Genomic DNA, 21985 nt, shown 5'->3' with positions numbered 1-21985 from the left:
TTTCCATGATAGTCCGCATGTAAAATTTTATTGTTTCCAAAATATTCTTTATTCTTGAAAGTCTTTCATAAAAATTTGAAATGAAATGTAATATAAAATTAAAATGTCTATCTAATTTTTTTATTTCATGTGATCATAAAGCTGTAAGTAGGAAAATATTCTTCCAGATTGAGTTCATATTACAATTGCAAATAAATAAATCGACATGCATATGTTACAACTGTTAACATTTAATGTTTAAGCATGAAAAGTAAATTGTTTTGGAAAAGATACTTTTTAATAAGATGAAAGCTAATCTTTTCATTTAATCCATATATCCACTAATGAACATAATCTATTGATAAAACTGATGTTTCAACATTAATTCTGTAAGTCTTTTCATTTTTATTGGTTTAAGCCCTGAGGAAACGTTTTACATAAGTACGCGAGTATGGAAAAGTGCTGTTATAGCAATGCCTTTCAGTTCTTTGAAGTCCTTCCAGTTAATCACATAGTAATCTATCGTCAAAAATTATTTTGAATTATTTTTTATCTGTACCTGGTTAGATTCTCTTTCAAATCTGTCAGTAGCTAAGCCTTAGAAACCAGTTGGCTTGCAAAGAGATTTGTTCCTCAGTCACACTGGAGTTACTGACTTCTTGGAGGTACAAGAAAAAAAAATACTTCACCAAGATTTATCAAATAACAATTATACTCATTACTCATTGGCACTTTCTTTTTTTTTTATAATGTTTGAAGACATCTCTCCTAATAGAATAAATGCAATAGAAACAGATGTAGAAATGAAATTATATATGTGAAAGAATTTTTTAAATTTAAAGTGTTATATGAAGTACATATAAAGGTGTATTACAATTAGGCATAATATAGTTACTGTAATTGTGTAAATTGTTTCTAGATAATTTTAAAAAGTCTAAATGATGAATTTGACATCATACTCTTGTTTTTATCCTTGTTATATTTTTCAGTAGTCTCAAATTACAATTCCATGCTTCACAGCTGCTGATTTTACTAACATGTTGATCTGGACTAAGGAATAGCAAAATCAACTAATTTTTTTTATTTTATTGAGATATAATTGACATATAATGTTGTGTTAGTTTAATGTCTACAACATAATGATTTGATATATCTCTATGTTGCTAAATGATCAGCACCATAAATTTAGTTAACATCTATCCAAAAAATTTTATACCTATGTTTGGTGATGGATGTCATAGATAAGGTTCGAGGAAATTGAAATATTGTCAGTTTTCACTCACTTTTGCCAATACAGTGTTTTTTAATGAAATTTTTTAATCTAATCCCAAATTTTAAATATATTTTTGTCGATATCTTAGGTTTATAGATTTAGCTCATTCGGTTTATGAAGAGTGTCTGCCATATAAACTAATTGGCAAAATGAACCCTTACTGTCCAACCAAAAACCTAAATCAAATTTATTTTTGGTTAAGAAAAAATCAAGTTATAGTTTTTAATTTAAGTAAATATGTTAGTATGTGTCCCGATGGCCATTATCTCGTTCCTGAATGTAACAGTAGCTGTGGTGAGATGCTCTCAATTCCTCACAACTCACCTTAAGAACATGGGTTTAATGCTCTAGACTTAATACTTCTTTCCCCTTTTAATGGCCATATTTTAATGCTCTGTGAAAATCAGCTCTCAACTTTTATGACAACCAAATCTTGTTAATTTCTGACTTGAAGGAGGATTTAACATGTGGTAGGAACTAAGGCTGCAAGTGAACCCAGGCATGGCAGCGCCCGTCAGTAGAAATGCTCGTGATCGTTCTCATCTGAATCCAAATAAACAGGATTAAAATTATGTAATGAATTTTAAGAAAATTCCTTCTTCAGGTTTATAATGTTAAGCAAATCTTTACCTGACATAACCACATCAGCAATGCTAGTGTTTTTTGCTATAAAACATACTTAAATCAACTGAGAATGGTTTGGAATGTCCATTGACTCATTGGTCTATAAGGCTTATCTTTCATCGTCCTCAACTTTGGCCACAAATTGTTTTTTTAAATTTTATTTATTTATTTATTTATTTTCGGATGTACATCCTAATATGTTTCAAATTCTGTGTAGATTACATCATGTTCACCACCCGAAAACTAATTATAGTCCATCCCTTCGCATGTGAGCCTAATCACCCTTTTTGCCCTCCCCGCTTCCGCTATGATAACCACCAATCCAATCTCCAATGCTATGTGTATGTTTGTCATTGTTTTTATCTTCTACATATGAGTGAGATCATATGGTATTTGTCTTTCTCCCTCTGACTTATTTCATTCAGCATAATACCCTCAAGGTCCATCCATGTTGTCACAAATGGCTGGATTTCATCATTTCTTATGGCTGAGTAGTAGTCCCTCTGTATAAATACCACATCTTCTTTATCCATTCATCCCTTGAGGGGCACCTAGGTTACTTCCAAGTCTTGGCTATTGTGAATAACGCTTCAATGAACATAGGGGTGCATGTATCTTTATCCCTTTGTGTTTTCAAGTTCTTTGGATAAATACCCAGCAGTGGGATAGCTGGATCATATGGTAGATCTATCCTTAATTTTCTGAGGATACTCCATACTGCTTTCCATAGTGGCTGCACCAGTTTGCACTCCCACCAGCAGTGAACAAGGATTCCCTTCTCTCCACATTCTCTCCAACATTTGTTGTTTCCTGTCTTATTAACTATAGCCGTTCTGACTGGAGTGAGGTGATACCTCATTGTAGTTTTGATTTGCGTTTCCCTGATAGCGAATGATGTTGAGCATCTTTTCATATGCTTCTTGGCCATCCATATATCTTCCTTGGAGAAATCTCTGTTGAGATCTTTTGCCCATTTTTTAATTGGATTGTTGGTTTTTTTGTTGTTGAGCTGGATGAGTTCTTTGTATATTTTGGATATTAACCCCTTATCTAATATATGGTTTGCAAATATTTTCTCCCAGTTGTTAGGTTGTCTTTTTGTTTTGTGATGGTTTCCTTTGCTGTGCAGAAGCTTTTTAGTTTGATGTAGTCCCATTTGTTCATTTTTTCTTTTGTTTCCCTTGCCTGGTCAGACATGGGACTTGAAAACATGCTGCTCATGGGGCTGGCCCGGTGGTGCAGCGGTTAAGTTGACACGTTCCGCTTCTCGGCGGCCTGGGGTTTGCTGGCTTGGATCCCAGGTGCGGACATGGCAGCGCTTGGCATGCCATGCTGTGGTAGGCGTCCCACATATAAAGTAGAGGAAGATGGATGTTAGCTCAGGGCCAGGCTTCCTCAGCAAAAAAAGAGGAGGACTGGCAGTAGTTAGCTCAGGGCTAATGTTCCTCCAAAAAAGAAAAAAAAAGAGAGAAAAACAAAGAAAATATGCTGTTCATAGACCGATGTCAAAGAGCATACTGCCTAGGTTTTCTTCTAAAAGTTTCATGGTTTTGGGTCTTACATTCAATTCTTTAATCCATTTTGAGTTGATTTTTGTGCATGGTGTAAGGGAATGGTCTACTTTCATTCTTTTGCATGTGGCTGTCCAGTTTTCCCAACACCATTTATCGAAGAGACTCTCCTTTCTCCATCGTATGCTCTTGGCTCCCTTGTCGAATATTAGCTGTTCATAAATGTGTGGGTTTATTTCTGGGCTCTCAATTCTGTTCCATTTATCCGTGTGTCTGTTTTTGTGCCAGTACCATGCTGTTTTCATTACTATGGCTTTGTAGTATATTTTGAAATAGGGGAGTGTGATACCTCCAGCTTTGTTCTTTTTTCTCAGGAATCCTTTGGCTATTCCAGGTCTTTTGTTGTTCCATATAAATTTTAGGATTCTTTGTTCCACTTCTGTGAAAAATGTTGTTGGAACTTTGATAGGGATTGTGTTGAATCTATAGATTGCTTTAGGAAGTATGGACATTTTAACGATGTTAATTCTTCCAATCCAAGAGCATGGAATATCTTTCCATTTCTTTGTGTCTTCTTCGATTTCTTTCAACAATGTTTTATAGTTTCAGCGTACAAATCTTTCACCTCTTTGGTTAAGTTTGTTGCTAGGTATTTTATTCTTTTTGTTGCAATTGTAAATGGGATTGTATTCTTAATTTCTCTTTCTGCTACTTCGTTGTTAGTGTATAGAAATGCAACCGATTTTTGTACGTTGATTTTGTATACTGCAACTTGACTGTATTCCTTTATTGTTCCTAAAAGTTTTTTAGTGGAATCTTTAGGGTTTTCTAGATATAAAATCATGTTGTCTGCAAAGAGTGACAGTTTTACTTCTTCTTTTCCAATGTGGATCCCTTTTATTTCTTTTTCTTGCCTGATTGCTCTGGTTAGGACTTCCAATCCTATGTTAAATAAGAGTGGTGACAGTGGGCATCCTTGCCTGGTTCCTGTTCTTAGACGGATAGCTTTCAGTTTTTCTCCATTGAGAATATTTGCTGTGGGCTTGTCATATATGGCCTTTATTATGTTGAGGTAGTTTCCTTCTATACCCGTTTTATTTAGAGTCTTTATCATAAATGGATGCTGTATCTTGTCAAATGCTTTCTCTGCATCTATTGAGATGATCATGTGATTTTTATTCTTCATTTTGTTAATGTGTATCATGTTGATAGATTTGCAGATATTGAACCATCCCTGCATCCCTGGAATGAAACCCACTTGATCATGATGTATGATCTTTTTAATGTATTGTTGTATTCGATTTGCTAGAATTTTGTTGAGGATTTTTGCATTGATCTTCATCAGTGATATTGGCCTGTAATTTTCTTTTTTTGTGTTGTCCTTGTCTGGTTTCAGTATCAGGATAATGTTGGTTTGGTAGAATGAGTTAGGAAGCCTCCCCTCCTCTTCATTTTTTGGAAGAGTTTGAGAAGGATAGGGATTAAGTCTTCTTTGAATGTTTGGTAGAATTCACCAGGGAAGCCATCTGGTCATGGACTTTTATATTTTGGGGAGGTTTTTGATTGCTGTTTCGATCTCCTTACTGGTGATTGGTCTATTCAAATTTTCTACTTCTTCTTGGTCCAGTTTTGGAAGGTTGTATGTTTCTAAGAATTTATCCATTTCTGCTAGATTATCCAATTTGTTGGTGTATAGCTTTTCACAGTATTCTCTTATTCTCTTTTGTATTTCTGAGGTGTCCGTTGTAATCTCTCCTCTTTCATTTCTGATTTTATTTCTTTGAGCCTTCTCTCTTTTTTTCTTGGTGAGTCTAGCTAAGGGTTTGTCAATTTTGTTTATCTTTTCAAAGAACCAGCTCTTGGTTTCATTAATTTTTTCTATTGGTTTTTTAGTCTCTATATCGTTTATTTCTGCTCTGATTTTTATTATTTCCTTCATTCTGCTGATTTTGGGCTTGTTTGTTGTTCTTTTTCCTGTACCTTTAGATGCACTTTTAGATTGTCTATTTGGGATATTTCTTCTTTGTTGAGGTAGGCCTGAATTGCTATAAACTTCCCTCTTAAAACCGCTTTTGCTGTATCCCACAGATTTTGGCATGTCCTGTTTTCATTTTCATTTGTCTCCAGGAATTTTTTTATTTCTTCATTGACCCAATCGTTGTTCAGTAGTATTTTGTTTAATCTCCACATTTTTGTGGCTTTTCTGGTTTTCTTCTTGTAGTTGATTTCCAGTTTCATACCTTTGTGGTCAGAAGAGATGCATGGTATTATTTCGATCTTCTTAAATTTATTGAGACTTGTTTTGTGGCTTAATATGTGATCAATCCTGGAGAATGTTCCATGGGCATTTGAAAAGAATGTGTACTCTGTGGTTTTTGGATAGAATGCTCTGTATATATCTACTAAGTCCATCTGATCTAATGTGTCCTTTAAGGCCAGTGTTTCCTATTGATCTTCTGTTTGGATGATCTATTGATTGGTGTAAGTGGAGTGTTAAAGTCCCCTACTATTATTGTGTTACTGTCTATTTCTCCTTTTATGTCTGTTAATAATTGCTTTATATATTTAGGTGCTCCTATGTTGGGTGCATAGATATTTACGAGTATTATATTTTCTTGTTGAATTGTTCCCTTTATCATTATGTAGCACCTGTCTTTGTCTCTTGTTTTTGTTTTAAAGTCTATTTTGTCTGCTATAAGTATTGCTACCCCTGCTTTCTTTTCTTTGCCGTTTGCATGGAATATCTTTTTCCACCCTTTCACTTTCAGTTTGTGAGTGCCTTTAGGTCTGAAGTGTGTCTCTTGTATGCAGCATATACATGGGTCTTGTGTTTTTATCCAGTTGACCACCCTATGGCATTTGACTGGAGCATTTAGTCCATTGACATTTAAAGTAGCTATTGATAAATATATATATATTGCCATTTTGTCACCTTTTTTTTTCTGGATGTTTTAGTAGTTCTTCTCTGTTCCTTTCTTTTTCTCTTGCTCTCTTCCCTTGTGGTTTGATGGCTATCTTTAGTAATATGTTTGATTTCTTTTGTCTTACTTTTTTTCTTGCTTGTTATAGGTTTCTGATTTGTGATTACCATGAGGATCCTATTTAATATACTATGCATATAACAGTCTATATTGAATTGATAGACTCTTTAGCTTGACCTCTTTCTAAAAGCTCTACTTTTTCACTCCCCTTCTCCCATATTATATGTTTTTCAAATCATATATAGTCTCTTGTTTAGTGTGTGTCTATCCATTACCCTCTTATCATTGAAATAGGTGGTTTTAGTACAATTTGTCTTTTAGCCTTCATGTTATCTTCACAGGTAGTTGATCTGCTGCCTTTACTAGATTTTTACCTTACAAGTGATTTTATTGCCTGTTTTTTTGTTGTTGTTTTATTTTTTTTTTTGATAGTTCTTTTTTTTATCTCTATTTGTGGTCTTTGCTTTCCCACTTAAATAAGTCCCTTGAGCATTTCTTGCAGAACTGGTTTCTTGGTGATAAACTCCTTTAATTTTTGCTTGTCTGGGAAGCACTTTATCTCTCCTTCCATTCTGAATGACAATCTTGATGGATAGAGTATTCTTGGCTGTAGGTTTTTTCCTTTTAGCACTTTGAATATGTCATGCCATTCTCTTCTCACCTGTAGGGTCTCGGCTAACAAGTCCATTGATAGCCTCATGGGCTTCCCTATATATGTCACTTGTGGCCATTCTCTTGCTGCTTTCAGAATTCTCTCTTGTCTTTAATTTTGGACATTGCAATTATAATATGTCGTAGTGTGGGCCTCTTTGGGCTTACTGTGCTTCCTGAACTTGAATGTCTGTTTCCTTCCTTAGGTTAGGAAAATTTTCGTCTATTATTTCTACAAATAAATTTTCTGCCCCTTTGTCTCTCTCCTCTCTTTCTGGGACACCTATAATCCGAATGTTGGCATGCTTGATATTGTCCCAGAGTTCCCTTAGACTGTTCTCGTTCTGTCTAATTCTTTTTTCTCTTTTCTGTTCTGCTTGGGTGATTTCCTCTAGTCTTTCATCTAGCTCACTGATCTGTCCTTCTGCTTCCTCTACTCTGCGGTTGAGTCCCTCTAGTGAATTTCTCATTTCCAGTATTGTATTCTTCATTTCTGATTGCTTTTTTTTTTATATCTTCCAGTTCTTTGCTGATGTGCTCACTGTGTTCATCCATTCTTCTCCCCATATCTGTGAGCATCTTCATGATACTTTGTTTGAACTGTCGAGTAGGTCACTAGTTTCTGTTTCATTTAGTCCCTTTTCTGGGGCTTTGTACTGTTCCCTTGCTTGGAAAGTATTCCTTTGGCTCCTCATTATGCCTCTTTCTCTGAGCTTATTTCTATGTATTAGGTGAGTCAGCTCTTTCTCCTGATCTTGGAGAAGTGGCCTTATGTATGACATGCCTTATGAGGCCCAGCAGTGTGCTTCCCTCTTGTCACCAGTCCATAAGAACCAGGAGTGACCCCTTTGTGAGCTACTTGTGTCCTTCTGCTGTGGCAGGGTTGCTCCCACTGCAGGTACCCAGGGAGTCTAATCTTTCCTTCCCTGGCCAGCTGATTGTAAATCTGGTTTGGGGAGCCTCAGCACTGTTTGCTACAAAGTCTATCAGCACACTCCTATTGCAGTTTTCCTCTTAATTGGGTTGGTACCCAGTGTGGCTGGTTGCTAGGCTCAGGGGCTTACAGTTGTGATAGGCCTCAGGCCTACAAGGCTGTTGTCAGTTCTCTTAAGAGTGCAGCTGAGTAGGGCTGACCCTAGGCACAGGGGCACTCAATTGTTTCAGGCTTTGGAAGGTGGGGCTGATCCTTTTTATGGCTATTTGTGAAGCACAGGTCTTCTGCTGCAGATAAGCCCCACCCCCCACAGGACCACATACACCATCAACACAGTCCTGGTCCGTGTACACTTCTCAACCCCCTGGAGTGTACCCCAATGCTGCACTGCAGGGGCCTCCACTTCTTCACCAATGGCCCCCACAGTTCACCTGGTCCTCACACAGGCCCTGCCCCACAGAGGCAGACACCCTTGCCTGCCTGTAGAGGATCAAGGCACCCAGTCATTGCAGGCTGAAAAGTAGCCTGAGGGCTTGCTGTTAGGTGGGGCCAGTCCCTAGGGCGAGTTGCCTGCCCTGGCTGAACTGGATTAAATCTGTGCTCTAGTGGGTGTGGCAGACCTCTGAGCTAACAGGCCAAGGTATGAACCTCAGTAGCACCCACCAGGGTCCACGTCAGCACGCCTGGACCAGCTCAGAACCATGGCCCTCACCAATGTCTCAGTCTCCGGAGAGGTCCCTCCTCTCACCAAGATGCCCCCATAGCCCACCAGGTGAGTCTCGTTTCACCAAGGGACTGTCAGCCTTCTCTCTGGTGATTTTAGGTTGCTGCAATGAGTGAGTTTGTGCATGGGCCCTTTAAGACCCGGGTCTTTTCGACTTTTCCCCGATAGCTTTTCTGGGGGTATCCTCGCTGCAGTTAATAGCCAGCCAAGCCAGGCAACAAGACCCCTGTTTCAGTTGGGCTGAGTCTGAAGGATGCTTATAGCAGTATTGTCCTCTCTCCGGACCTCACTTCTCCAGGGAGGGCTGTGTACCTTAGAGTGGCTCCCACCTGGCCAGCTGAGAAGCTCTGCTGCTCCCAAAGGCGGCTTTTTTCTTCTCTAGCAGGAATTTCTGCCCCTTGTGCCTTTTTCAGGACTGCCCCTTGTTGTGGGGGTTCTTTTTATCCAGTTTTCAGTTTTCAATCAGGAGTAATTTTTCCAAAAATAGTTGTAACCTGGTTGTGTTCATGGGAGGAGACGAGTTCAACATCTGCTCACACCACCATCTTGACGAGATCTACCACAAATTCTTTTTAAATGGCTTCTAATATTTCATGCCATCTACAAACTATGTGTTTGAATAGAGAATCTATTTAATTCTGTTGAAGGGCTTGGCCACTCACACCCCTTTGGTTATTACCATGTACCAGGTATTATAACTTTTTCTACAGCAACAAATGGCAGCATAAATTTTGTAGTGGGCATTGTTACTTTGTGTGAGATTTTTTTTCTCACTAATGCAACATAAGAATACATTCATACCATAGATAGATGATAGATAGAAAGATAGATAGATAGATAGATAAGATCTAGGCAAGAACTTCATAGGAAATATCCAAAGCATTTATGAGAAAAAATATAAAATTCTGCAAATACAAAAGTAGAATTGTACAAATGGAAAGACATGCCACATTATTAGATATGAAGACGCAACATCATTATGTTGATCAGATTTTGTTGTAGAGCTAAAGGAGTTGATTATAAAGTATAGTTGGAAAAATAAACAAGCAATAATAGCCAAGAAATCCCTGAAAAGCAAGAGGGTAGATAAGCCTTACTAGTTTTAAAGTAGTTTCTAAAGCCTCTATAAGTCAAGCTGTGTTATATTGGTCACAAATAGCTCGGTGGAACAGAATAGAAAATCCAGGGCCAATTGAAGATGTAAGTATGATATACAACATAGTCAACATGTCAAATGAGTGGAGGGAAATAAACTTATTAATATATGGCATTGGAATCATTGAATAACCACAAAGAGAAAGATAAAATTATATATGTTTTCACAGTAAACACTAAGATAAAAAACAAATGGATCAGAAATGTAAACGTAAAAATTGAAACCATGCAAATACTAGCAGAAAACAAGAGTTAATTCATCTATCAATTGAGTGTGGGGACTGTGACCCAAAATCTAGGTGTGATGGGGAAAACACTGATAAATTTGACTTCAAGAGAAAAAACTTTCTTAAATGGCAAAAGAAAGAAAGAAAAAGAATATTATAGTCAGAGTAAAAATCCAAATGACAAATGTGGGAGATGGGCTTTTAGAAACAGAAGAGAAGATGACAAACTCATCTAGATAGACGTGAATAGAAAGTTCACAGAAAAACAAATGTAAGTGGTACATAGATACATGAAAAATGCTCAAACTTACTCATAATGAGAAATATAAATTAAACCTACAGTGAAGTTACGTTTATCACTCATTAGACGGGCAAAACCTCAAAAGCTTGTCAATACACTCTGTTGGCTAAGCTCTAGGGCCCTTATTAGACATTGCTGAGCAAAATGCAAAATGCTGCAACATTTATGGTGGGGAATTTGACAATATCTAGCCAAAAACTGTATGCATTTACTCTTTGACTCAGAAATCCTGCTTCTAGAAATCTATCCGAAAGACTCACTGGCAAAAATCCGAAATGATTCATGTGCAAAGCTGTTTATTGCACTATTGTTTACCAGCAAGAAATGGAAGCAGCCCGAATGCCCATCCATGAGGGATTGGTGGAGTAAACTGAGGCATGTCTACTGACTAAGCACCATGCAGCTGTGAAAGGGAAGGAGGAAGAGCATTATATACTGAAATGAACTGTTCCCTAGGATATGCTTTTTTCATTCTTTTAACTTAAGGGTGACTTTTGCTGAAAATCAAAATTAATAAATGAAGCGGCAATGTGGTAGATTAATTATTGGCCTGGAAATAGTTTACTGGATTTGAAGCCATATGTAAGGGATAGCACTTAATAAAATGATGATGGCCGATGTGACAATGACCATAGCTACCACCACATGCCTGCCTGTGGCAGGCACATGCTTAGTTCTGTGACCTTGTTTCATCCCCCCCACAGCACTATAAAGTAAGTGTGATCTTCCTTAAACGACGCAGAAATTCCCAAGTCAGAGGTCAAGTGGTTGGTCAATCTGTTGATGTCTGTTTGTGCTTCTTGATATGTTTTATATTCAGGGTTTGTATTTCTTTTTGACTATCATGTCTTATTAATGTCTGATATCACGTTTCCTTCTGTGAAGCATGTTGACGGTGTAACATTCCTCAAGAGTACTCTGCTATTGTTTTAATAAATGTCCCCAAGCCACTGACTTTTAGTCTGCAAGTGCCCTTGATCTTACTGGAGGTAGAGTCAGAAAGCCTCAGGGGAATGGGTCACACTGCCCCCTGTTGCCTTGAACGTGCCCTTTTTCCAGGGATTTGGCAGTCGTTCCTTCAGTTGCACTGTGTGGCCAGCGAGAGGCGCTCCTTTGGTATATGTCCAGTAATAAAGTGCAACCCCATTCCATTTCCTCGTGAGTTTCTCCCTACCTTAGGTCTCATAAAGTGCTTGGATGTTGCTTCACAAGAAAACAGATCTGCAGTGGTGGATATCTGCCTCACTGGTGCCCCCCGTTCTGTGCCTTTGTGCAAACAGGGTGACTTGTAGTTTCAGTTCAAAGTCATAGTGAAATCTCTCTGAAGAGCCCAGAGGTGGAGAGCTAGCCTGGTGGCGGCTGAGTGCAGGCATCTGCCCTTCCCGTGTGAGAGCTGAGCTTTCAGTCGCACGCAGCGTAGGAGACCTTTCTGTCTCCACTTTCTCATCTGTATAATGGGGGTGACGCTATCCACCCACAGGATCAGTGTAAGGATTAGCAATTACAGAGCTCAGCTAACACCCTTAGGAAGTACTCTAAAATGATAGGTAAACTTGACTGAAGTCCTATTAGAAAGTTTGCAGTTATTATTGTTTGTTATTTATCCTTGAGAAAATGTAAGTGGTTTATCATATCTATAACCTGAAGAGTCTGAAGAGAATAGATTTGCATTTTTAAAAATTATCCTAATGTAGATGGTCAAAGTAATCAAATCTTCCCTGGAAAGTTTGGTTAATTTTATGTAAACTAAAGTTTACTCTATTCAAGATACATCTTCATTTTTTTTTTAAAGATTGGCTCTGAGCTAACATCTGTTGCCAATCTTCTTTTTTCTTCTTTTCTCCCCAAAGCCCCCCAGTACATAGTTGTATATTCTAGTTGTGGGTCCTTCTAGTTGTGGCATGTGGGATGCCACTTCAGCGTGGCCTGATGAGCGGTGCTAAGTCTGCGCCCAGGATCCGAACCAGAAAATGCTGGGCTGCCAAAACAGAGCATACAAATTTAACCCCTCGGTCCACATCTTCATTTTCTCAATCAAAAGGTCCTTGAATCATAGTGAATATAATCACCTCCCACATAATTTCAAGCAGTTTCCTGGAATTTTACATTTTTCAGGAAACTCTCCTCTATGTTCATGCATAGTGTACACTTCCTTCATGCCACACTTCTCACCCTGAGACACAGGGAGGGGATGTAGTCAGGCACCATTGGATGGGGTTAGTGGTGAGATGGGAATGGCTCCCAGGTCTCTTTCTCCATCTGCTGTTTCCCTAAGGCGTGTAAACAGCAGTGATAAATTATACACACTGACATAACAAAGTACCTGAGTTAATTTGTAATTCAGCACACAAAAATACCACACACACAAAACACCATATGGTAAAGTAGAAAATGCTCTGCGTAGGAGTAAAGTGGCCCCTATTCTAACCCTGGTTCTGTTATTAACTGTGAGACAGACGTTGAGAAAATTGTAAAATGAACGGTGAGAAGTAACTGACCGTTTGTGGGCCTCTTGCCTTGGTTCAAAAAAGCCAAATTCTATAAATTTGACTAATCTAAAGTTTATCAACATGAGCTTCATCAGATAACCACTGCATTGATTGTTACCACAAAAAGTCTCTTGAATGATTTAAAAAATCTCTGCCTCAATTAAAAAAACCAAAAATCATCCAGGGACATTTTTCCATGTGCCCTGTTAAGGCAATTATGCAAATATTCTGTCATCCTAGCCTTTGCTTCTCATGGGTGGAAGGAGTCACTCCCTGTGTTCTGAAGTGACTTCCATGTCCAGAACCCTAATGCATTTCTGAATCCAGGTTGGAGTGTTGCACACAAGTAGCTTGGCCTCATGGAGGCTGCTGCAGCACTGGGGTCCTGCTCTTAGCAGCCCAGAAGTTTTAGGGACGCCCACCAGTAAAGCAGCAGCTTTGGAAAAAGTTATTCAAAACTAACTTGTGGAGCAAATTCCATAATTTTAGCTGCCCCGAGTACCATGCTTATCAGAGATCCTGTATTTCTGCCCAGCTTGCGCAGGCCTGTTAAAAATCCTGTCGTAAGTGGATTCTAAAGAACTTCTAAATGTTCCCAGAAGTGTGTGTTGAGTCAGTTTTGCCACAAGGGGGCAGCATGTTCACAAGCACAGAGAGTCCTGGGGAAACTGGATCCTCCTGGCCTGGAAAAGGTAAAAGTCGCTGTTTTTGGAATGTTCACAAATGAGGGCAGAAGAATATGTCCAAAAGGCTGAGCCACATGTTTCTGATGTAGAACTAATTTTTGTTATAAATCAGTTTTGAAGAGATATTTTGAGAGTATAGCTTGTACCATTCAAAAGTGTTTTGTATTCAGAATTAGATAATAAATATCATATGGAAAGTTTGGAAAGTGGATGCCTACAGTCCAACGCAATTTCTTGTCACTTTGTGTATTCTCTTGAGCCTTTCTTTCTCTGCTTTGTACATAAGGCCAACTCTGAGATGCATAGAGAGGCACTTTTTTCACTTAGCATCATGTCATTGACAATTCGCTCTACTACGGCGAGTTCTCTTAATAATTTCTTTAACGGTTGTATGAGCCTCCATGAAGAGGGAAAGGTGTGACCTTTTTTTTGTTTGCTTGAATTTGGATTCTGACTTTAGCGCGTACAACTCTGCAACCTCTGAGAGCTTTGTCTTCCCCGCGTGTACGGTGGGTTTGTACTCACGCCCTCCCAGGGCTCCTCCAAGGATTAAAGGAGATTGAATGGGCACCAAGCACACGGATACACCCATAGTCAGCACTTGGTAAAGTGCCATCGCTCTGCCCCATTACTTGTTGCTTTTTCCTCTGGTATTATAAATAATGTAAGGGCCATCTTTGTCCCAAAAGCCCTTTTCATTTGGCATCTTCCCTTATGAAAGACACTTGCAGAGATATTAGGGAATCAAAATCAAATAGTGCAAAGGAAAGAGAGCATAAAGTGTAATTTAGAAAAATGATCCTGAGCTTCTTCACGTACCTGTTTGCCCATTAAACATAGCTTTTAAAGTTTTCATATCACGCGCTCTCTAATGCAAATCTGGAAACTATCAGAGGAACGTTTTGTTTTTAAAGCTTACTGAGTTTTTTTCCAAAGCCTATGATTCTTAGAATGAGGTTAATATGTAACTAGAGCCTGAAAGGTTGGTCGGGAGTGCCTAATGCCAATACTTAGTTCTCGAAGTGAAAACCAGCAGCATAAATTTTTAAACTCTTGACTGCAAATTTAATGTTTGTATGGGTGAAAGGTAGAAAATGTTCCTCTCAAAATACTGATTTTCCTTGTGTTCCTTAAAACACGCGTATCTATTTTTTTCTAGTGTCTGTATTTTTCTGTGGCCTTCTCCCTGCTCTTTGAGGGACGTGTCTAAAAGTCTAGAATCTCAGTTGCCTGCACACAGGTTGGTTGAGTGAGTGGTGTCTAAGTCGCTTCTGAAACCAAGGAGCAGAGAGAAGCAGAGCTCCCAGTCCCTCAGCCTCCCTCCCTATCTAGGGAAATGACACCTCTGTCATCACAGTGGCTTACGCCAAACCTTGGAGTCCCTTTTGCTTCCTCTCTTTTCCCGCAGTCCGTCTGCCATCCATCCTCAAATCCCATCTGCTGCCTTCAGAATCTCCCGCTGGGCGCAGCTCATGGTTGCTCTCCCACAGGCCTCATGGGCCACGCTCCGCATGGGCTGCCTTTCCCGTCTCACTGCTGTCAGTCCTGCCTTGTACACGTAGCAGGCAAAGCGAGGCTTTCAGAAGGTGGGTCCAGACATGGCACCTGCTGCTCAGAGCAGCCTCACCTCACTCACGTAGACAGTCCACGTGCCCTCCCACCTTCCAGACATTCTCCCCCAACCTCTTCCCATCATGGAGACATTCTCTGCGTTTCTAGACACACTTTTCTTGTGTCTCAATCCAGATTGTTGAAAAAGGACATGGATGGTGTACAGGAGCTTCCCCAGGCTGTGGCTTTCCCCAGATTTGTCCTTTCAAATGATGGTTGAATCCTTGTCCCACCTGTTTCATCACTCTCCCCCCGTCACTGTGCTGCCAGCCTCCACCTGTCCTGCCTCTAGCCACACACCCATGTCTGCAGTCCAGCTGTGCTGTCCTTGATAGTCTTCTGAGCTCCTTCTGTAGCAATCAGAGAAGAGAGAAACACTTTTTGTTTGGAATGAGTTTGTCTCCCCGAGTGTCTCTTGGTTTGCGGGCAGTGTGGTGGGGCTGCCATCTGCAGTCCCTCCTCCCTTCCCAGCGTGAGGTCTGCGTCCCAGGACATTCTCCCCGATCATGCCTATGCTCCAGGCCTGGCTCTGGGTGACCTGGGTCAGATCCCCCTGGGATGGTGCTCCATCCTGGAGCCTCTCAGGGCCCGGCCTCCCTTGCTCTCTCCTTGCAGAGCTTGGGCTGGACTTCTCTGTCTGCGTGGCCTTCACTTTCTCTGCCCAGGTGTCATGTTTTCTTGATTTCTCCATCTTAAATTTGCCCCATGTTAATGTAGATTCCTTCCTTTTCTTCTTGTTGAGCTGTTGTTACAGGCCTGGACTCCCAGTGAGTGAGTGAGGGGGCAGCCTCTCACTCCCCCCACCTCTGTGAGCTCCGGCTCCACCCCTTAACCACAAGCCCCACTTTGAGGGTCTCTTCTCTTGTGCACAATTTTGGCATAGTTCCAATTCATAGAAAATTGTACAATAAGCAGTCATGTATCAACCACCCACAATTAACTAATGTTCATGTTTAGCCAAATTTATTTCATATCTTTGTGTTAATTTTTAAGAAGCTCAGCAAACACAGATGAAGCCGCCTCTGTAACCCTAACATACTCTGTTCCCTCCTTCCTTCCCCAGGGGTCACAACCCTTTGGAAGGTTTTAAGTTTAATAAATACCCATAGTGAATGGGTATATGTCCATAAACAGGATGCAATATTGTTGTATGTTGTAGCCATGTATGTGATGATTTATTTTGTAAAGTCTGAATTGTGACTCATAGAATAAGAACAGTTAATATTGGGGGAAAAAATAGACAAGGAAGGATACAAGGAAGGGAGGGAGAGGGAGGGAGGGAAAATCGAAGGAAGAGAAGAGTGCAGGGCCTGCTCCAAAATAACTAATCACAGATGACCCTCTCTGTCTGCCCCTGCCCCAGCACCTCTCTGGGCAGACTTCCTCCGAGCCTGTGCTGTGGGAGACCAGAGGACACTGGGATACAGAAAGGAGCCAGGCCAAGCCCTGCATTCAGGAAAGACACGCACAGGGGAGCTCCCCTCCCGGTGCTGTCAGACTCCAAGTGTATCACAGGGTCTCATGAGAATTCTGATTCGGGGTGGGGCGGGGGGCTGCGATTTGGCATTCTATGGAGCTCCCTGGTGAAGCTGATGCTGCTGAGGACCAGGCAGGCAGCACTGGTACAGTAGTGGACCAGACTTAGGGACCAAAAGAGCAGAGGGGCAGCTGTCCTGCGCAGGAGGACAAGGAGGGTCTGCTCAGAGAGGGCCAGGTTCAGCTGCGACTCAGACCATGAGCTGGTCCCTTGGGAGGATGTGGGGAGAGGCAGGCCTGGTAGGAGGGGCTGCCGCCAGAACAGGGGACAGGCCAGATGGGATGCTTTAGATTATGGTTCCCGTGTGTGCTTGTGTTCCTGCATGTTCATGTTTCTGTGTGTGTCTGTGTGTGTCAAGGGCAGTTTTTAATAACTGTAGATTGGAAACATGTATACCCTAAAACAGACTGCACAGATGACTTACTACTCCTCAATGTTTGGCACTCAGTCTGGGTGAGAAGGATCGGAGCTTTCTTTTCATCTCATGATCAGCACGATGCCTATATTTGCGTGGCTCAGAATGTTTGCTGCCCCAGATGATATATTGTGGGTCTATAATTACCTCGTAAACATGACGCTTCTGAGTGACAGCCTCCAATAACGCTTAATACTTACGTGTGACATTTCCTGCCGGTGACTCCTGGGGAGCCTGGCGTCTCCTGTTGGAGGAGATACTGAAATCAACTTTCAGGAGGGAAGTTTCATAAATTTTGGCACTGAGCTTCAGACTGGGATAATCTGATAAACTTGGACAATAACTACTGCCTGGACATTCTGAGAGAGAGAAAAGGAAGCAAAACCAAGAGCAATAAAAGGTAAAGAAATATTTCTGCCTCCCTGGCTTAAAATATATATATATATATAGACAAAATATAGATATTATATGTAAATATATATAATATATATTATATAAAAATATACATATATATTTTTGGTCAGAGTGTTTTGGTTGAACTATAAGAATACATATTTAGCATATTTCTTAAGCCAATTGTCTTTGATATTTATTTTCTTTTAGTGTAATGGATTTCTGTCTTAGATTGGATGATTTTCTAGCTTTATGGTAAAAAATATATAAGCAAATCATAAATTCAAATAGTTGTGAAGCGTATTCCTTTGAAAATATGACTTATAGAAACACATGTGGTTTTCCCTTGTGTTGGCGTTTCCTTGGTGTCTCTGTCTCGGTGAGATGTGAGTCCTGCGCGGCCGCTTGGGGGTCAGCAGAAGTGAGCGTTGGCATTTCCATAACTAGGGATGCAGGCTGCCCTCCGTACAAATCATTCTATGGGGACCTGGAACAGATGCTTCAGGTGGACTCTAAACAATTCGGGTAGAATAGCTTCCATGTTACCTGGCAGATATAATGTCCACTGTTTAGGTTCCATTAGGTCAGACCTTGACTGGCTTGGAGGCCACTCTGTTCAACACGTACTACTCCTTAGGTATTGGCTTCTGAGAATTCTTTCATTCATGGGGAAAGGGATTGAAATCTGTGGAAATGAAGTCGAGTAAAATGAACTGTGCAGTCTTCTTCTCACCGTGTCATGCTGGCAGTCATTATTTTTCTTAGTCTTTCCCATTTGATGACTCTGGCAGTGAGTGGTCTCTAACCTTCTCCTTCCAGTCACCTCAGTTGACTCATCTGTGCCAAGAATCACACTGCCACTGCCTTTAAAGGCTCTCTGCTGATCTCAACAACCATCTCAGCCTGGGGTTGTTGAAAGATTGCAGTCAGTTGGTAGCAAAAAGGGGAGATGACTTTAAGCTCTCTGAGGGCAAGAGCTGTTGTTATTATTATTACTACTCTTACTTTCATGCCTGTATTCTAGCACCTAGTGCAGTGCCTGGAGTGGGAGGAGGAGCTAACAGGCACCTGTTGCATGCATGCATGCCATGTTCAGAAGCATGGCTGGTGAAAATTGATTTCTGGTTCTATTTGTTAATAGTTTATATTATATGCTAAAGATAAAGTATAAGCAAAGTTAGGTTTAACACAGGAAAAAAAATTTAGTAATGCTGAACCATTTATCCCAGCTGCCCAACACAATAAATTTTTTTAACTTTTTATTAAGATTATGACAGTTTACAACCTTGTGAAATTTCAGTTGTACATTATTGTTTGTCAGTCGTGTTGTAGGTGCACCACTTCACCCTTTATGCCCACCTCCCACCCCCCTTTCCCCTAGTAGCCACTAATCTGTTCTGTTTGTCTACATGTTTAACTTCCACCTATGAGTGGAGTCATACAGAGATTGTCTTTCTCTATCTGGCTTATTGCACTTAACATAATACCCTCAAGGTCCATCCATGTTGTTGTGAATGGGACGATTTTATCCTTTTTTATGGCTGAGTCATATTCCATTGTATATATATACCATATCTTCTTTATCCAGTCGTCAGTTGATAGGCACTTAGGTTGCTTTCACGTCTTGGCTATTGTAAATAATGCTGCAATGAACATAGGGGTGCATGGGACTTTTGGAACTGCTGATTTCAAGTTCTTTGGATAGATACCCAGTAGTGGGATGGCTGGGTCATAGGGTATTTCTATTTTTAATTTTTTGAGAAATCTCCATACTGTTTTCCACAGTGGCTGCACCAGTTTGCTTTCCCACCAGCAGTGTATGAGGGTTCCTTTTTCTCCACGACCTCTCCAACATTTGTTACTTTTTGTTTTGGTTATTTTTGCCATTCTAACAGGTGTAAGGTGATATCTTAGTGTAGTTTTGATTTGCATTTCCCTGATGATCAGTGGTGATGAGCATCTTTTCATGTGCCTATTGGCTGTCCATATATCTTTGGAGAAATGTCTGTTCGTGTCCCCTGCCCATTTTTTGATCGGGTTGTTTGATTTTTTGTTGTTGAGTTGTATGAGTTCTTTATATGATATGGAGATTAACCCTTTGTTGGATATATGACTTGCAAATATTTTTTCCCAATTGGTGGGTTGCTTTTTTATTTCAATCCTGTTTTCCCTTGCCATGAAGAAGCTCTTTAGTCTGATGAAGTCCCATTTGTTTATTCTTTTTATTGTTTCCCTTGTCTGAGAAGACATGGTGTCTGAAAAGATCCTTTTCATACTGATGGCTTTCAGCTTTTGCCCATTGAGTGTGATGTTGACTGTGGGGTTTTCATATATGGCCTTTATTATGTTGAGGTACATTCCTTCGCCACCCGTATTATTGAGAGTTTTTATCATAAATGCATGTGGGATCTTGTTGAATGCTTTCTCTGCATCCGTTGAGATGATCATGTGGTTTTTGTTTCTCATTTCATTGATGTTGTGTATCACGTTGATTGACTTGTGGCTGTTGAACCATCCCTGTGTCCCTGGTATAAATCCCACTTGATCATGGTGTATGATCTTTTTAATGTATTGCTGTGTTTGGTTTGCCAGAATTTTGTTGAGGATTTTTGCACCTATGTTCATCAGGGATATTTTCCTGTTGTTTTCCTCCTTTGTGTTGTCCTTGTCTGGTTTTGGGATCAGGGTGATGTTGGCTTCATAGAATGTGTTAAGAAGTGCTCCATCTTCAATTTTCTGGAATAGTTTGAGAAGGATAGGTACTAAATCTTCTTTGAATGTTTGGTAGAATTCTCCAGAGAAGCTGTCTGGCCCTGGACTTTTATTTTTGGGGAGGTTTTTGATTACTCTTTCAATTTCTTTATTTGCCAACACAATAAATTTTTATGCAGAGATTTTGAATGACGATTCCTTGTTGGAAAGGGGGCAGAGTGGGAGCTTCAGAATAAGAGCTGGTCTTCCACAGTTCCACTGACAGTTCTGGGGAACTCTTAATGCCCTCTCATCTCCTTGAACTTCTGGCCTCACCCCATGGAGGTCAGGGATTGGGATGACCTGGCAGGCATGCCAGTGGCCACCTTTCCAAACACCTGCCAGGCACTAATGACACCCCATGGCCCAGCCTTGTCTGTGACAAGGACATTGACTGTCCAGGAGAAGGGGAGGTGCTCTAAATCCCAGGTGTGAGCCGGGAAGAAATGAGAGAAGCTTCATTTTAATGTTTTTGATGAGTCACAATGATATTGATTATATTCTTAAACAAAATTGTAGCGAGGTCTGCTGCCTCCTTTGGAATATCACCTGTTCCGCCTGAGCTGTGAATGTCAGCTGGATGGTACCTGTCAACTGAGGCTCTCAAAGCCCCTTCACATCTTGGCCCTTGTTGCCACTACCCAGGGAGCAGTGGTAACCGCTGCTGGTCCTGATCCGCAGAGAGGAAAACTTCCCACTGCTCTCTGGCTGCTGTGCTGGAGCTGCATCTTCCTCTGAAACTAGCAAAGACCAGCATCCTCCCCCATCATCAGGAGGCCATGTGTCACCCAGGCTCCCTTCTGAGGAGGGAGTTAGACATAGCACAAGGAGGGCATTTCCTTTACTCTTGAGAAGCCAGGACTGGAAGTTAGGGTGCAATGGTTAGAGAGGAGAAGTCATGGACTATACGTATAACTTTTTGCTATCAGATGATTCTTGGAATACTGGATATTCCAAGTTCAACAGGACCAATGAACAGGTGCACTCATGGGAGGTGAGTCTAGAGCCTTGTTCCTGTGCGGGATAAAGCTATGGAGCCGTTCAGAAGCTGATTGTGGGGGTAGGTTATGACCAAGGGTTGAGGGTCTAGGAGGCTGGCCTGTAGTCACTCCTATAAAGGGCTGGGCTGTTCCAGTGTGGAGCATAACACATTAGTCCCACCCTGTTCATTTTTAGATCTAGCAACCGGTCACCTTCTCAGACTTTCTACTTAGAGCTGTTGTTTAAAATGATAATGGATTTTCTTCCTCAATTTTGCACAAATTCAGGGCTTCTGCTGTAGGGTAATATGAGTGGCAGTCAAACGATTTTGACTATGGCCACCGTATTATAAGGGTAGGTTAATCTGCTATAACAAGTAAGTTCTCCAAATTCAGAGGAGGCTTAGATAAAAAGTTCTTGATTCCTCTCATAGTATTTCCAAGACTGGAGTTGTCCAGGATTGGAGGCACTAACCTTTCAACAAACAGGAGACCAAGATGACTACAGACATCTGCCTTTCCATCAGCTGGAAGGAATGGTGATGAAGGGCCATGTGCAAGAGGTTCCAACGATAGGCCCATCTGGAAGTTGCATGCATGTCACATCCACTCACATATTATTGGTGAAAACTTTGATGTGGCTACATAGAGCTGTAAGGGAGCCTGGGAAATATAGCTTAGCTGGCCACCATGAGACAGCACTTAGATTGAATCAGAGAAGAGGAGAATGGATTTTGCTAGACAACTGGCAGTTCTGATATTA

General features: G+C 40.6%; 1 protein-coding gene across 17 annotated transcripts in view; it reads left to right on the top strand.

Annotated features, from left to right (window-relative positions):
• The window catches only part of COBL (cordon-bleu WH2 repeat protein), a 277939-nt gene that overhangs the window by 122356 nt on the left and 133598 nt on the right, over positions 1 to 21985 (top strand). The gene's annotated exons all lie outside the window — the stretch shown is intronic.

The sequence above is a fragment of the Equus caballus genome, chromosome 4 (assembly GCF_041296265.1).
Source record: "Equus caballus isolate H_3958 breed thoroughbred chromosome 4, TB-T2T, whole genome shotgun sequence".
Classification (NCBI taxonomy): domain Eukaryota; kingdom Metazoa; phylum Chordata; class Mammalia; order Perissodactyla; family Equidae; genus Equus; species Equus caballus.
The sequence above is the reverse complement of the archived record's forward strand: the minus strand, read 5'-3'. Positions and strand labels throughout refer to the sequence as shown.